A 17,419-nucleotide genomic window follows, 5' to 3' on the forward strand; every position below is an offset into this window, starting at 1 on the left:
GACCATGTCCATCCCTTTATGACCACCATGTACCCATCCTCTGATGGCTACTTCCAGCAGGATAATGCACCATGTCACAAAGGTCCAATCATTTCAAATTGGTTTCTTGAACATGACAATGAGTTCACTGTACTAAACTGGCCCCCATAGTCACCAGATCTCAACCCAATAGAGCATCTTTGGGATGTGGTGGAACGGGAGCTTCGTGCCCTGGATGTGCATCCCACAAATCTCCATCAACTGCAAGATGCTATCCTATCAATATGGGCCAACATTTCTAAAGAATGCTTTCAGCACCTTGTTGAATCAATGCCACGTAGAATTAAGGCAGTTCTGAAGGCGAAAGGGGGTCAAACACCGTATTAGTATGGTGTTCCTACAAATCCTTTAGGTGAGTGTATATATATATATATATATATATATATATATATACATATACTCAGCAAAAAAAGAAACGTCCCTTTTTCAGGACACTAAAGATAATTTTGTAAAAATCCAAATAACTTTAAAGATCTTTATTGTAAAGGGTTTACACAATGTTTTTCATGCTTGTTCAATGAACCATAAACAATGAATGAACATGCACCTGTGGAATGGTCGTTAAGACACTAACAGCTTACAGACGGTAGGCAATTAAGGTCACAGTTATTCAAACTTAGGACACTAAAGAGACCTTTCTACGGACTCTGAAAAACACCAAAAGAAAGTGAGCAGGGACCCTGCTCATCTGTGTGAACGTGCCTTAGGCATGCTGCAAGGAGGTATGGGGACTGTATAGGTGGCCAGGGCAATAAATTGCAATGTCCGTACTGTGAGACGCCTAAGACAGCGCTACAGGGAGACAGGAAGGACAGCTGATCGTCCTCGCAGTGGCAGACCTCGTGTAACAACACCTGCACAGGATCAGTACATCCGAATATCACACCTGCGGGACAGGTACAGGATGGCAACAACAACTGCCCGAGTTACACCAGGAACGCACAATCCCTCCATCAGTGCTCAGACTGTCCGCAGTAAGACTGAGAGAGGCTGGACTGAGGGCTTGTAGGCCTGTTGTAAGGCAGGTCCTTGTAGACATCACCGGCAACAACGTCGCCTATGGGCACAAACCCACCTTCGCTGGACGTGATTTCCTGCAAGACAGGAATGTCAGTGTCTGCCATGGCCAGCGAAGAGCCCAGATCTCAATCCCATTGAGCACGTCTGGGACCTGTTGGATTGGGATTCCCCCCAGAAATGTCCGGGAACTTGCAAGTGTCTTGGTGGAAGAGTGGGGTAACATCTCACAGCAAGAACTGGCAAATCTGGTGCAGTCCATGAGCAGTCCAGTTTATGTTTTAGTTGTTGAATATTTTTATGTTCATACAAATATTTACACGTTAAGTTTGCTGAAAATAAAAGCAGTTGAAAGTGAGAGGACGTTTCTGTTTTTGCTGAGTTTATATATACAGTACTGTGCAAAAGTTTTAGGCAGGCATGAAAAAAATGCTGTAAAGTAAGAATGCTTCCAAAAATAGACATGTTAATAGATTGTATTTATCAATTAACAAAATGCAAAGTGAGTGAACAGAAGAAAATCTAAATCAAATCAATATTTGGTGTGACCAGCCTTTGCCTTCAAAACAGCATCAATTCTTCTAGGTACACTTATACACAGTTATTTAAGGAACTCGGCAGGTAGGTCGGCACAAACATCTTGGAGAAATAACCACAGTTCTTCTGTGGATTCGGCAGCCTCAGTTGCTTCTCTCTCTTCATGTAATCCCAGACAGACTCGATGTTTGGGCCAACCTACTTGTTCTGAAGGCAAAGATTTTTCTTCTGTTCACTCACTTTGCATTTAGTTAATTGATACATATAATATATTAACATGTCTATTTTTGAAAGCATTCTTACTTTACAGCATTTTTTTCACGCCTGCCTAAAACTTGTGTGTGTATGTGTGTGTGTGTGGATTGCATGTAAGCAAGTAAAATAGCTCTACTAGAGATCCATGGAATATGTTTGATCCAAAATATTGATTAGTTATGCATCTTTCTTTTGTGCACATGCTTTCATTCCACTAGGTGGCAGTGTGAGCCCATTCCACACAGCCCAGATTGCAAATCAGAGGCATCAAATTCCACTAGTCATGAGCAGTGTAGTCTTTCACTTGACTATTATTTATCATACCTTTGTATTGCTTTGTAGTGACATGAAGCCCCACCCTAACCAACTTCACAGCTACACCCAATCACCCTGCTTCAGTTTAAACCCTAGCAATGTAACCCTAACACATTCGAAGCTAACAAGGTAACAAACCCCCTTAGACTGAGCCATATAGCAAAATACAGGAAATATTTAGTGGAAACATTATTATAATACTAAGTATAAGTTTATTCAGTGATTTAACCATTAACTCAAGTTCAGGACAAATGTTTGGAGGTTTGGGCTTTTGTTTGGGCTAAAAATGGGCCAATAGCCACAACCCTGATTGTAGTCCAAAAGAGTTGCATTTCCACTCGGCCAACAGCAACCTCCAGACCACGGACGCAATCTCTCCCCTACCTTCTCCACTCTCCTCAGCCTCCCTCCAACCTCTTCTATCTCATCTGATGTTCAGGCTGCTGCCCCAGCCCTTACTTCCCATCAATCTCCTCCCTGCTCAACACCTCTCTCCTCTCCGGCTGCTTCCCCTCAGCCCTTCAACTGCTCTTCCGTCCTTCACTCACTACCCTCTGCTAGTGCCGCCTTTCTCTCCTCCGTCCTAATTCTCCTCCATCTCTCTGCTGCCACGGCCGAGCACCCCAATTTCCCGTCTTTGGCCAGAGTGGAGCAGATCAGTCCTGGGACGCCTCCTGTTCTATCTACACCTGCTCCCTGAGCCCCTTCATCATATTCGGAAGTTTGTGATCCTTTTTCCACTGCGATGACACTCACATCTAGCTCTCCTTTCCCTCCTCAAGTGGGGCTTGGAGGACAGGAATATTTACAATTGCTGAATTGATAAAAAATATGAAGATCACGGGCGTATATTTTGGGAGTGAAGGACGGCAGGCTATTAAAACATCCCAGAACGTGTCTTATTAAAGATGTGCGAGTTCTATATACTCTCCAACCAAAGCCACACATTTTCCAATCCCATGAAGGTTACTTAAAGGCAATGAATAATTATAATATTCACTTCAGTTGGCAAACTGGGTTACTAAATCCTATTTGGGACTGGTAATCATTTATTTGCCCAAACTTCCATTAGAACTGAAGAAATAACTAATAACTAAAAACAATTAATGAAAAGTAGTCATTGCACAAGCAACCTAAGCAACATAAAAATAAGAACAATCCTAATTCCGTTGCTGAAAGTAGTTTCTGCACATACTCAGTATACAACCATTTTCTTTTTGTTTAACATGCTGAAAACAAACACAACCCCACGACAATAAATAAATGGCAATAATGGGCAGAGTGGGCTGCTGTCCAACCACGGGCCTCGCTGGAGAGACAGTGGGATGTTGTAGGAGAAACAATATTAACTTGTTTTCAGTGCCTGTCAGTCTTGTCTTTTGTTGCAGCAAAGCTGGCAGGTCTATGGGCGGCCATTACCCCCCAGGGGAGCAGGCACTCTGGCGCAGTCTGGCTGCTGGATGACAAGTTAATCGCGCCGGCGTTGCGCAAGGAGAGGCTCTATACACTGGAAAACAAAGCCAAATAGCCCCCATTTCCCCGAGAAGAGGCCAGACACTGACAAACTAAATACACTCGTCTAATCGCCGGTAATTATGGAGCCTCGGTGGTGCGGCTTCAGGGCAGACACTTAATACACTGCTTAATACACACTTTCAGAAAGAGATGCGCTCAGGCTGTCCGGGAACGGGTCCATTTTCTCCAAAGTGCTTTGCCCTCACAGCTGGAGGAGACCCCCGACTCCAAATGGATTTGAATGGGAACAAATGACTTTCTAATGCTGCGCTTAAAAAGGAAGGTAAGTTAGACCCAGGGCTGATAAATATATAGCTCTATATATTTAAATCAATTTGAATGTGGTTTGGAATCGCGCTGGCCCTAATTATGGGTATTTTAGCACAATTGGACTTGGATTCTAGATTGTGTGAGCTGCTTTGAAATCATAATTGGGCTAAAACTTTACAGGCTAATAATTATAGCAATTAAGAACAAGAGCAACAGCAACAATACTACTACTACTACTACTACTACTACTAATAATAATAATAATAATAATAATAATAATAATAATAATAATGTGCATGCAAAATGGGTCTGTTTGTGTTTGACAAAGGTATAATTGAAATATGTTTCCATGTAAATATTACACAAAACTGCTTTAAGAAAAATGTTCATCGTACTTTTATTTTCTTAGGGCATTAGCTTTAACAAAAATAGAATAACATTTAATTGAATGTATTTTGTGACACATTTTGGTTGTTAAGCCCATAAATCCTAGAAAGCAAATTTGTTATTGTATATATTTTTAAAAAAAGGTAGTGTGTATGTGGTAGAAACAAGCAAACTACAATAGTAATTGTATTCAATCAATTACATCAAGTGCAGTTTTGCTGTTATTATTTTAATGTTATTTTAATGTAAATACCCAGGGTCAGTATATAGTTATAGATCAAGTTAAACAGCACATCCATAAGCTTCAAAGAAGGGTGTTCACTTGTTATTTTTTATTATGATTAATTATAAACAGGCCTATTATACATCATTTTTCAATCAACAACGTTTTTACAGATCTGATTTAAAGCAACCACTCACACATTGATAGTACACCAAATAATATAACACATACTTTCCATTATACTGCGTTTTAAATGGATTTGTATAGTTAAACAACTTTGTTGGTTTATTCGCTAAAGGGAAGTTGCCTGCTAGTGCTTGTGAACAGTTCTGTATGGATGTCAAACACAGCGGTTGCGTTGGTCCAGCGCAGATTGCCGCACTTCTGCGCAGATCTGCAGAATTCCGCTGATCCCATAGGTGGAGCAGGGCAGATCTGCGCACAACTACGGAAATCTGCGGTACACGAACACGACAAACGTGTGTAACTTTCCTCACGTTAATTGTTGGCAGCAGATGTAGTGTCGAAGTGGTACATATTGCAGCCACTTGTGACTTCATGATCCTCTGAGTGATTAAATCCACTGTTAATGGAGCTGGTCATTACTGCTGCCAGCGTGCTTGGCAAATACATTTAGAAATGCGCAGATTCTTTATCCACATATAGACCATACGCACCTCCTAAACAACACGAAACAAAACAACTGAATTTAAGCCACAAAGGCCAAATTGTTCACAAATGCCAATATGAAACAATGACGCAAAACAGAAATCAATTTTTGATCCAGGTGGTTCATGACGTAGCTCTCTCTCTCTCTCTCTCTCTCTCTCTCTCTCTCTCTCTCTCTCTCTCTCTCTCTCTCCTCTTCTCTTCGATATCATTTTCTAATCTCAGTCTCCAAATCTCCATCACAGGCTTCACATTAGATTTTCTCATAGGCACCTTCTGTCTTTCAGCACATCGACCTAATCCAACTGCAGCCATCTGATAAAATCTGAAACATTTTTGGCCTCAAGTGATCAATTAGGCCCCTATATCAATTAATTAAATCGTGCTGTGATGTATAACCTTCTTCTTCAGATTTTCAGTTTGAGCAGATCCTTCAGGCCTTGCCAAATAAACATAATCATGAATCCACAGCATGTCCTGATGTACAAATCCCAGCAGGGCACAGTAATGCTCCTGAAGTTCACAGCAGTGGGAGAATACGCTGGATTAAGTATTCTGCAAGCAGATTTGGCTGGGTAACACTGGATTAACAGTTGTAATGAATGCACAGTGGCCACAATGAATGGAGCCAGGGAAGCTCAAACAAAGCAAAATAATACCCTACTAGCTTCCCTTCACTCTCTGCTAAAGTACTGACTGGATCAGAGAGCAGTTGAAGAATTGTGAATTTTGCTCAGATCTTACAAGAGTGACAGGATATGGATGAAATGAAGAAAGTGTTACCTCTTTGCAAAAGGTTCAAGCGACTTATAGCAAAACGTTTTAAACGTTTTAAAAGTCCTGGGACAAAAGGTTTTAAACCTTGTCCCAGGAGTACCCCCGTGCTTGCAAGTGCAGGATTTTGTCCCAACCAAGCTTGAAACTAGTTAGAATCTTAATAAAAGGCTAAATTGGACCTTTTTAATCAGCTGTTAAATCATTGAAGATAATTCAGACAAAGATTTAAGTTAACACTTGAGAGCTCAGCTGGCACAAAAGCAGCAAACAAGGTGGTATCTCACAAAAAAAGTAGTTCCCCTTGTTCCCAGCAGAGGCCACTCACATCACATTTCCCCGTGCCATACTCACTCACTACTCACAGCATGGTCAGCTCAGTCCAAGCTCTTTACCAAATATTCTACCACGTATAGACCAGATGTCACAATTCCAGGAACACCTGTACATTTATTCTTAATATAAAAAAGGTTTTGTATTAGTTTATTAACCATCTGGAATGGTTTTGATGGTATTTTACTGAGTAGTAAATAGTAGTTGTAATAGTCAATTAGTAGGTATCTCATTGTAGTTATCCTCTCACCAGGGATTATTGCAGCTGATATATGGCAGTGTGGTGGATATGGGTAAGATGGCAAACCTTTGCCCACCCTACAGCTTTATAATATTAATTTGTACTAATGTTTTTTGACAGACTAATTTGTAATTTTTTATTTTAGCATTCTGGGTAAAGGTTACAAAGGGCACTCCAAAGCGTAAAGAATGCCACTTCCGATCAAAAATACAGTGTATGATTAAATATATCTTATAAATGGACTGAAATAAACTTTGGCAGCTTCCTTTTGCTGCTATCTGTGTTAACAGGATGGGGGACGTACAATCCTTTTTTTTCCTTCCCCCCAGAACGCGACAACTAGCTCTCAAATGTGTATGTTGATCTCTGTCTTGAGTGGGATTGTATTTTCTGGTCTTGATCCATTGTGAAATATTAAAAGCAGCTGTCTCTTTATATTGCAGGGCAGGATGCTCGCTGGGGCTTCTGCGCTGGATGATTTATTCATCCTTTCTGGGTCCCACGGAGACTACCAATCAGTGATTAGGTCATGCTAAGAAAACAGCATCCCGCGTGAAGTTAGCACAAGCTATTGGGCGCGCGCTTCATGGAATTATGAGCTCAATCAGAGGGTGTGCAGCAAATGCGTTTTTTGGCTCGTCCTGGGCTTGATCGTTTGGAGCTCTTTAATGTTGCATGGCGGGAATTTCCTTGCAGCACCTCTGATAATTAGATCATAGTGGCCTTGTGTGTATGCTGCTCTGATGGAGCTGTTCTCTAACGGGCGGCTGTTCGAGCTCTTTGACAGCCCCTCTGCAACAATAAGACCGTACAGGATTTTTAGCTCAAAGCCTGTCTCCTTATACTTCAGTCGTCACATCTTCTCCCGGGGATAGAAGTGCATGTCACAGCAAGCTGCAAAAGGCTTTTAAAAAGTATACTTTACATCCTCTTCAGGTTCCAGTTCCACGGTGACACACTTTGTTTTAACTGAACAGTTGCCCCTTTTATTAGTTTCTGTGCAGATTGTTGTTGTTTTGGCAATTAATCTAGTCACATTGTCACCGAGGATATATTAATTGGAGAGGAGTGAATATGGTGGCTCTTTTTTGTATGGTCAAAGTGAATGCACTAAACTGGGATGCATTGAAATTGATTGAGTGTGAGATGTGGTTATGATTTGCCCCCTTAACTCCCCTGAATTAGATATGTACTCTATTATTATTGCTTGCTTTGCAATGATTTAAATCCGCTATTATTCTATGATTGTGCAAGCACTGCAATTAATTTTCTTTAACGTGCGTCGTTTTGGCAAGATTCGCTATTACATTCATTAGCCTTTTCTTAAGTGTATACATGTATCAATAGTACCTCTGTTTTTCATTTTTTCCTGCATTTTTCTTTCCTTACTCTGCCTCTCTGATGTCTGATTAAAATCAAAGATCGATGAGTTTCAATCAGTGTCATTGTCAGACCACATTTCCACTGATTAAATAAATCAGAACACGCTGCATTATTTGTAAAGCCTCCATTTGGATGTTTTTCTTGTCTCTCTTGTTTTCTTCCACAGAAAATCGCCCTAGTAAGATGTGAGGTAACCAAATACAATTTTTCCATCTTCCCTCTCCATTGCCCCGCCATCTCTCATACCAGGGACTGGTCACTGGGAACACCAAAGAAAAGTTACTGAAATGAGACCAAAGCCTTTCCAATCTCCCCCCAGCTGCAGTTCAGATTTATCTCCCCAAAGTATAAGTTCCAGATAACTGAATTTCATACACGCATGTCTTTAGGATGTTTTCTGAGGGAAAGGGAACAAGTGTGCGATATAAAATAAAATAATGACCACATAATATAAATTATTAAATACACGAAGAACATACAAAGATAATACCTGGTTCCCCGCTGCTCCTTGAAGACCCACGACAACGTTCTTGGCAGGCAGAGTTTGATCTTGAGCCAATCGTCCATTCCTGCGTCTCCTCCTGTATCCCCTTTTCATTCCCTCCTGTTCTTGTTGGAGTTTTCAAGGTTAAATTGACCAAGCACAATCTCAGTGTGTTATTACATCATGTGTGCATCGCATTAACAGAGAGACCTTAAGAGTGCCACGTTCTCGGGTGACTCCCCATACCTCCATGTACTTGTATGTTCGATGAAAACGAACATGGGCCTCTCTTTTTGATACCATGTAATATAAATGTTCTGGTACAGAATTCTGTGAACTTCAAGGTCAGGAGTGGAAAAAACTCAATTTTAGCAAAATCAAATTTCTAGAATTACCCGTAGTATATCGTACACAGGGCTGAACCAGAAGCAGTGGACAGTGAAGCGGAATCATATTGGGGGAGGGCGGTGGCATGGAGCGCAGGGTGGCTGTGGGGCAGATACGTGGAGGGGGCGATGGGCTATGTGCCCCAGCCAGGGTCTTGGTTTCCTCTCTGGTAGCATTGTTAGCAAGTCAGGTTCTATAAAAGGATGCACTTAAAACAGTCAATTTCCCCTGCCTTCTAATGTTTCCGACTGAGCGGCTCAGATGGGATACAGCCAGATCCTGGAATTTAGCTAATGAGTCGCAGCTCGGGGGCTGCCACTGTCTGATTGGAGGGATCGGTCAGTGTCACAGTGAGGAAGCATAAGCGCATTAACACACGCCGTTCCTGGAGCGCTTTGCAGCAGCGACAAAGCGGGGCATTGCCATTTCACAGGAAGAGATCAGTTTGCTCAGCTCTCATGCATTTTAATGGAATAAATAATAATAATAATAATAATAATAATAGTAATAATGGTAGTAGTAGTAGTAGTAGTAGTAGTAGTAGTAGTAGTAGTAGTTGTTCAGTGATTGTCTTTATGAAAGGTCTTCCTTCCCCAGGCAACAATGTGCAAATTAAGTGTTATCACTAATATGGTGTCTTTGAGATGACAAAGCAAGAGTTTTCTCACTGGAGGTAGTTCCTGCATCAAATGTAACACTTCAAATGTAGGCAAAAGGAATCTGTCTTTAAGTAATAGTATAGTAATGAAATATACTAAAATGTTCAGAGTGTTCTGGTGTCAATAACAACACAGCAATTCAATCTTATTTGGTCAATCCGCTGCAGGGAGTTATTGGTGTCCTTGTCTGTGTTTTACTTTAAAAAAAAAAAAGATACTTTAATGCATTAACATCTTTAACTAGAGAAAAGAGCAAGATAAAGAACCATCCGGGTCAAGATTTAAAAAAGAATGCAAGCAAAACATCGAGACCACCAAAAAAATTGCATCATACTGGAATGTTTGGAATAATTTCACATCTTGTCACATTTTCAGTGGTCCAATTTAATGTAATTTCCCCCTGCCCTGGACAGTACTATAATTGCACCCTTGTTGTAGTGATGGCATTGGGGTCCTGAACTCATGTTTACCAGCTTCCTGCAGCATTTTATTGGCATGTGCAGTGAGGGATTTCCCCTCAACCTTAATTAATTAGCACCGACCTACTTTGTGAAAGTGACCCACGCCACTTAGGTAAATGGCAGAGGCAATGTCAAGTTCTACATATAACTATATAAACAGTGTCTGGGGCAATTAGGGTTCATACATAGTGGTATTCCTGTTCACAAAGGACAACTGACGAAGATATATGAAGCCTTTGTTATTTATGTTTTAAGTTAGAAGAAAACACATTTTAAATACTGGTAATGTATACAATTTTACATCATGGATTTTAATATCACAATTTTTGTTTCTCTGTCAAAACGAAGCAAGATTAATTTGCTTTGTAATTTCATAGCGAACGTTTATGCATTTAAAGTTATATATTCATAGATAAATGTAGTACTCCAGTGACCTTAAAAAACAAGGAGAATAAATTAATAATAGTAATAAAATGCATTAACTCTTGTTTCCACCAGAGGGAGACGAAGATGATCAAGTCCTTATTTACAGTCCTCTAATTAGATAATTCTTTCGATCAGTCTTTCTACTGCGGAAGAAAAACATATTTATTACTTTTTTACGTTTGTTTTTGGTTCAGAAGAGTGTATCTGCATTTTTTTTCCCTTACTTGTTAGAGATATATATGTTTGTGCCTATGTATTATGCAAAACGATGTATTACTAGTATAAAAGCTTTTGTGCATCCAATTTGATTTTCTGTTTCTGTGCGGGGGTTTCCAGTTGTGAATGAGCCTGACAGTTTGATGATCCTTGATTGGACAATCTTTTGACTTTCAAAGAATGCTGGACTCACTCTTTTCGTAGGTTTGCATTTACCACCTGTTCTTTGCTTTTAGCACATGCCTGCCCAGGGTGTGTGGGCGCTGTAGGGCTCTGACACAGTCAAAAGGCGTGCGGTGGCTCCGGTATGCTTTACGCCTTGTGCTCTCATTCTTGTGTAACTGTTAAGTTATTTGTAAAGTGTAGGTCTCGGTGAGGTCGGTTGGCACTTTTTTTAGATACGGAGTTCAGATGCAGGTCTCTGCTGTTGTTATGCAATGTGAAAGCAGCAGCACAGGTCCCAGGTGATTACCCAGCATGCCACTCTCTCTGCAGATACCTATGGGTTCTGACAGTGCCTCCTTCACTCACCCGGCAGAGGCTGCATTTCAGGGTGAAATCACCTTTAGTGGCGGCCTGTACACTTTACATTTCTCTGGCTGACATCCTAAAGACCTCGACATGTGAAGGATAGTGAGTATACACCGAGGCCTAGTCTTACGAAATAGATCATACACTGAATAGAAACTAAAATGCACCTTGTTCTTACTTTCTGGGCATTTAGATGCATTTACACGATTCTTCAGTTGTTGGATGAGTCTCTCTGGGTTGATTTAGCAATATGCAGATGAAAGAGAGGAAGGAATCAGATGCATTTATTTTAAATACACAATGTCCAAATTCTTTCAAACCCTGGTAATCAATATTTAGCTTATCCATTTTGACTGTTATAACATGGAGGAGGATTGCTAAATCACCTTAAAGTTATACTTCATTACAATAAATGAGGAGGCTCCTGTATATATTCTCACATGTTACATACACCGATCAGCTTATGACCACTGACAGGTGAAGTGAATAACACTGATAATCTCGTTATCATGGCACCTGTCAGTGGGTGGGATATATTAGGCAGCAAGTGAACATTTTGTCCTCAAAGTTGATGTGATAGAAGCAGGAAAAATGGGCAGCGTAAGGATCTGAGCGACTTTGACAAGGGCCAAATTGTGATGGCTAGACGACTGGGTCAGAGCATCTCCAAAACTGCAGCTCTTGTGGGGTGTTCCCGGTCTGCAGTGGTCAGTACCTATCAAAAGTGGTCCAAGGAAGGAAAAGCAGTGAACCGGCGACAGGGTCATGGGCGGCCAAGGCTCATTGATGCACGTGGGGAGCAAAGGCTGGCACATGTGGTCCGATCCAACAGACGAGCTGCTGTAGCTCAAATTGCTGAAAAAGTTCATGCTGGTTCTGATAGAAAGGTGTCAGAACACACAGTGCATCACAGTTTGTTGCGTATGGAGCAGCCGCAGACCAGTCAGGGTGCCCATGCTGACCCCTGTCCCCTGCCGAAAGCTCCTACAATGGGCACGTGAGCATCAGAACTGGACCACAGAGCAATGGAAGAAGGTGGGCTGGTCTGATGAATCACGAGTTCAAGGTGTTGACTTGGCCTCTAAATTCCCCAGATCTCAATCCAATAAAGCATCTGTGGGATGTGCTGGACAAACAAGTCCGATCCATGGAGGCCCCACCTCACAACTTACAGGACTTAAAGGATCTGCTGCTAACGTCTTGGTGCCAGATACCACAGCACACCTTCAGAGGTCTAGTGGAGTCCATGCTTTGACAGGTCAGGGCTGTTTTGGCAGCAAAAGGGGGACCTACACAATATTAGGCAGGTGGTCATAATGTTATGGCTGATCGGTGTATATACATATATAAGCAAAACATAATTGAAGCCATACGTAACATTCTGTGTATACACAGGTCAAAAGTTCAAAGCTAAATACTGCCATGGATGAATCATACCGTGTAATAATTAACATTCCTCTTTAGGTTATTTAATCACCCGTGTGTTCCTCACAAAGAGGCATGGGGTCACTCTATAGAGCGCTCAAGGGAGAACTGCAGTACTTTTTAAAAAAAATATTCACTTATACAGCAACCTTACAGTATTAACAAGTCAACCCACTGGAAGTAATTTAAGGAACCAGGAATAATCTATTCTTACCTAACCCATAAAGTCAATCTGAGGCTAAGTTACATAAATGTTCACATTTTAAAAATGTATGTCATACCTAAAACAACCTTATTTCCTAATGACGTAAGATGTTCCTCACAACGAGGCAGTATCATGACCAGTACATTTAAAAGGGCCTCATCTTTTTAAAGAGATGTGTTAAGCTCTAAGAATAGTCCCAGCCTCTTCAAAAGAAACCTTTTAACCGGCACGAGCCCCCATAGACAGTGTTACGGACCCAGGGTCAGGTGTTATCAAGCAGGGAACATGTAGGACCAGATAGACAGTTTTCCAGAAGAAAGTAATTTAAGTTTGTTTTAATAGCAAACCAAAAAACAAATAGCTGGACAGAATAATGGTAGAAAATCTATCCCTTCACATGAGAACGGCAAAACTCCTGAGAGCAGGGAAAACAAGAGCCGAGCCGAGCCGAGCCGAGCCGAGCCGAGCCGAGCCCTTGGAGGAACCCAACCTTCCAACTAACCCCTAGCCGTTCTCACACTCCCTCTTTATACCACAAGGTCTAGCACTCCTCCCCCAAGAACGTACCACTAATAAAATATAAATATCTCAATATCTAAAAGTATAGACTCAAATACTGTAAATTGCCCATTCTCATGATATCAATAAACAAAACTAATTATATCTAATACCATGAAAAAACAAACCAACATTAGTACAAAGAAAAATAAAACAAAACATTATTGCAAACACCCCTTTCCTATAACCCCTTGAACCCTTCCCTTATGGCCAGAGAATTAAGAGTGTCTACCTTACTACAATAAATAGGGTAATGGCCAAGCATATATTGCACTTCTCCATCAAGGCTTCTGTAACCACTTTAACCCTTCACCAACATGGCCGCCAACACACCAACCCCAGCCCAACTCCCCCTTTCCCTTCACCGCAGGTAAGTTCATAAGAGTTGTTAATACCAACCATGCCCTTCTTTTTTAAAAATATTTGTTCCCTTTTTTTAAATACAATAAATTACCAGTTTAACTACAACACACTGCATCACACTAAACCAGCGATGAGTAGTGTAGTTGTAATAGTGATGGAATCACTCCATCACAGACAGATTTAAAAGGATGGAAGCAAGTTATGCACCACACTATACCAACAGCATCATCAAAGCTCCCTGTATTACACAAACACTGCATAATCCACCAGCAAGGGAAGGCATTTGTGTTGGTTGGCGAGAGTTCAGTGAGTACATTGGAGGCCATTTGACCCATCGTGCTCGTCTGGTGTCCATTAATGCTCCAAGGATCCTATCCAGTGTATTTTTGAATGTTCCCAAATAGTCCAACCACATCGCTGGGGAGTTTGTTCAGATTGTGACACCTCTCTGTGTGAAGAAGTGTCTCCTGTTTTCTGTCTTGAATGCCTTGAAGCCCAATTTCCATTTGTGTCCCCGGGTGCGTGTGTCCCTGCTTGTTCTGGAAAAGCTCCTCTGGTTTGATGTGGTCGATCCCCTTCATGATTTTGAAGACTTGAATCAAGTCCCCACATAGTCTCCTCTGTTCCAGGCCTATATATCTGCAGACTACGCGGATAATTTCCAGTCCTTTCTAATTAAAGACACTGATAGTTTTGGACAACAGTGTCAATTGACACCTTTTATTTTCTTTAAAAAAATAACTTAAATCATCAAATAATGTAATTAATGTAATTTCAGAATGGGGAAAATATGGCTGGCATCTCCACAATTCTTGATAATTAACCTGATTTCTAAAATGCTGTCTCTTGATCCTGAGAAAATTGAGAGTTTTCCTAACAGTTTTGAAACATCAAACAGACAGAAATGTTTCCATGATAAATACAGTGCAGGATAAATCCCCCTGATGTTCAAAGCAAGCACCCCCCCGCCAGCCACCTTAAGCAGACACCTTACACCTGTTCTGAAAAGGAATACACCTTATAGTGGGTTTATAATTACTTATACCTCAGTCGTGTACCAGTGCAGTCAGTAGTGGCCATTCATTACACATTCAGTTCACACAATAAGAACATAGCTCATAAGTTAGACTACTTCAGATGAAATTCAAACCATCACACTGGTGCTAGTAAATGAATACAGCAACAGGAAACAAATGAATAAACAAATGTCCTTTACCTCCCAAAAAATTCAACTAAGCTGAAACTAAATAATCACATTCATTTTGTTTTAATGTTACTGTTATTCCATTCCAATCATTCTCATCAGATTTGCACAGTTCAGCTGAAATGCCTGTTTAACGCCTCACTCTACAGTACTGCACAGCTGGCTTTCAAGTTGCTGTCAGCTGAATAATGCCCATCAATTACCACTACACAGCTGACAATAATGATTGGGTTCAGCGTAGCTCTTAAGTATTATCCCCTTCGGTCACCGTATGTACAATTGTGTACACCACTTCTGTCAGGCATAAAGGCTAACTATGTCCCTGAAGGGGTTATATTAGCTTCTGCACTATTATGGTCTGAACATGTCTTCAAATGCAACAAGTGGCCAACAAGAAAAGCCTCTGTTTGGGATCATGTATTACCCAGGGAGACAAAACAACATCTAAAGACTGACAGTAATGTGGCATTGTCCCCTAAAGTCAAGTGATTCAAGTAATAGATTTGTGAAGATTAGAGCTTGAGCAATCCTAAATGTTTTTGTTTTTATGCGCATGCAGAATTTTAGTTCTGAACAAATACATGTAAAATACTTATCTTATTTCTAAACTTGTTAACTGAAACTGAAATGAAATACTAGAACTGCCTGGCTTGGAGATAACTAGTCATTAAAACAAACGCCTTCACCTCTGGATCAGAGGAGACTACGTGGGGACTTGATTCAAGTCTTCAAAATCATTAAAGGCATCGACCACATCAAACCAGAGGAGCTTTTCCAGATCAGCAGGGACACACGCACCCGGGGACACAAATGGAAATTGGGCATCAAGAAAACAGAAAACAGGAGACAATTCTTCACACAGAGAGTTGTCACAATCTGGAACAAACTCCCCAGCGATGTGGTAGAAGCAACAATTTGGGAACATTTGAAAATAGACTGGATAGGATTCTTGGATCACTCAGACACCAAACGAGCACGATGGGGCAAATGGCCTCCTCTCGTTTGTCAACTTTCTTATGTTTGTATGTTCTAAGTGTGGAAAGAGGCCAAGGATGTCCTTTTCAGTTCATGGCTGGCTCTTAAATAGAGTAGTCTTCTTCCATATGGTCAAGGTCAAACACGTTAACAGGTGACCCTGATATGCCACAGCACTTGGCAGGTTTAGCATGAAGGCTGTATATATGTAAGGGCAAACATAATGTTATCCTGTACCAAAGGTCATAAAAGGGTGGTGCTCAACCTTTACCTCACTCCTCTTTCATGCTTGCACCAGCTCCATAGCATAGGAAAGTAATTTGCATGCTCCTCTGCTGTGGATGGTGCCTAACGTTGGTGCTGCTCTACAGAAGACTGCAGATGAGCTTTACACAATGCTCCCTTCCTTCCGCCTCTAGCCTACATAGTGCAGGCTGGTCAGGCAAAGCCGTGAGGGTACCCAGCCAGCTTTCAATGATGGCAAAACTACATTTCCAACCCATTAAACTGAAGACCTTTGGAAGAACCAATTGTTAAGTTATATAAAGGAATGAATTAACCATTTACCAAGCAGTCCAAGCACCCCAGTTGTATAAATAAGGCTTTTTCATTTATTTCTGCCTGACCACTGTGTATCAGACAGCCAATATATATATTAACTTTTATTGCCTATGTAGAAAAGAACCAGAAACCCTCAAAAGAGTCAGTCATCTGAAAAGTACAGGCTTTCACCAGTAATTTACTTCATTTTATCCACTCCTCTTCAACAATTTTCATTAACTAAAATGTACATCCAAAATGCAATATAAAATGATCACGTAGCATTTCTCTACTGAAGCAAAAAAAGGAATAACATTCCTAAGTGCCAGGCCATTATTTTAGAGTCCAGTGTACTTCACTGATCATCTGTTTAGTTCTCCGTTGATACAAATTAGTGTAAATCTCAAGATCCTGATTTTCCTTCGGACTCTGAATGCTAATTTGCTTTTGGTTTGCCCATGACTGGAACCCAAATCTGTCAGGTTTGATTTGGTTTGTTTGAATGTATCAATGGCAGGGTTGTACTTGTGTTATTTTAGAATAGGAGTGCAGGAGGGGAGATAAAGGGCTGTTGGCAGAATGCCTCCAGAGCAAGAGAGCATTTTGTGAGTGATTTCACAGCTTCTACACATATGTAAAATAGTCTAATTAGAGAACCAGGCATGTAGTGTACAGCACATTGTAAATTCAGAAACCTGACCCAAATACTGTGTGGTTTTAGTGCTTTTATAAATTAGTTTTCTGTTTTGTAAATCAAAGACTAATCTACCAAAAAGCAAGGTTTTAATCCTAAAATGTTATTTGGTTAAAATGTGTATATTGTTTTTTTAAATAAATAAATAAATAAATAAATACATATACAAGACTAAAATGGGATGGAGTGTATTTGGAAGAAACCACATGCTGTTGAAAGGAAATTTACCCACTTGCCTCAAGGGAAAAGTATCCAGTGCTCACTTATGGCTCTGAAACCTTGTCACTACTCACCAAAAATGTACAGAATCTGCAGACAACACAAAGGAGCATG

The sequence above is a fragment of the Amia ocellicauda genome, chromosome 12, assembly GCF_036373705.1.
Source record: "Amia ocellicauda isolate fAmiCal2 chromosome 12, fAmiCal2.hap1, whole genome shotgun sequence".
NCBI classification, from domain to species: Eukaryota; Metazoa; Chordata; class Actinopteri; order Amiiformes; family Amiidae; genus Amia; species Amia ocellicauda.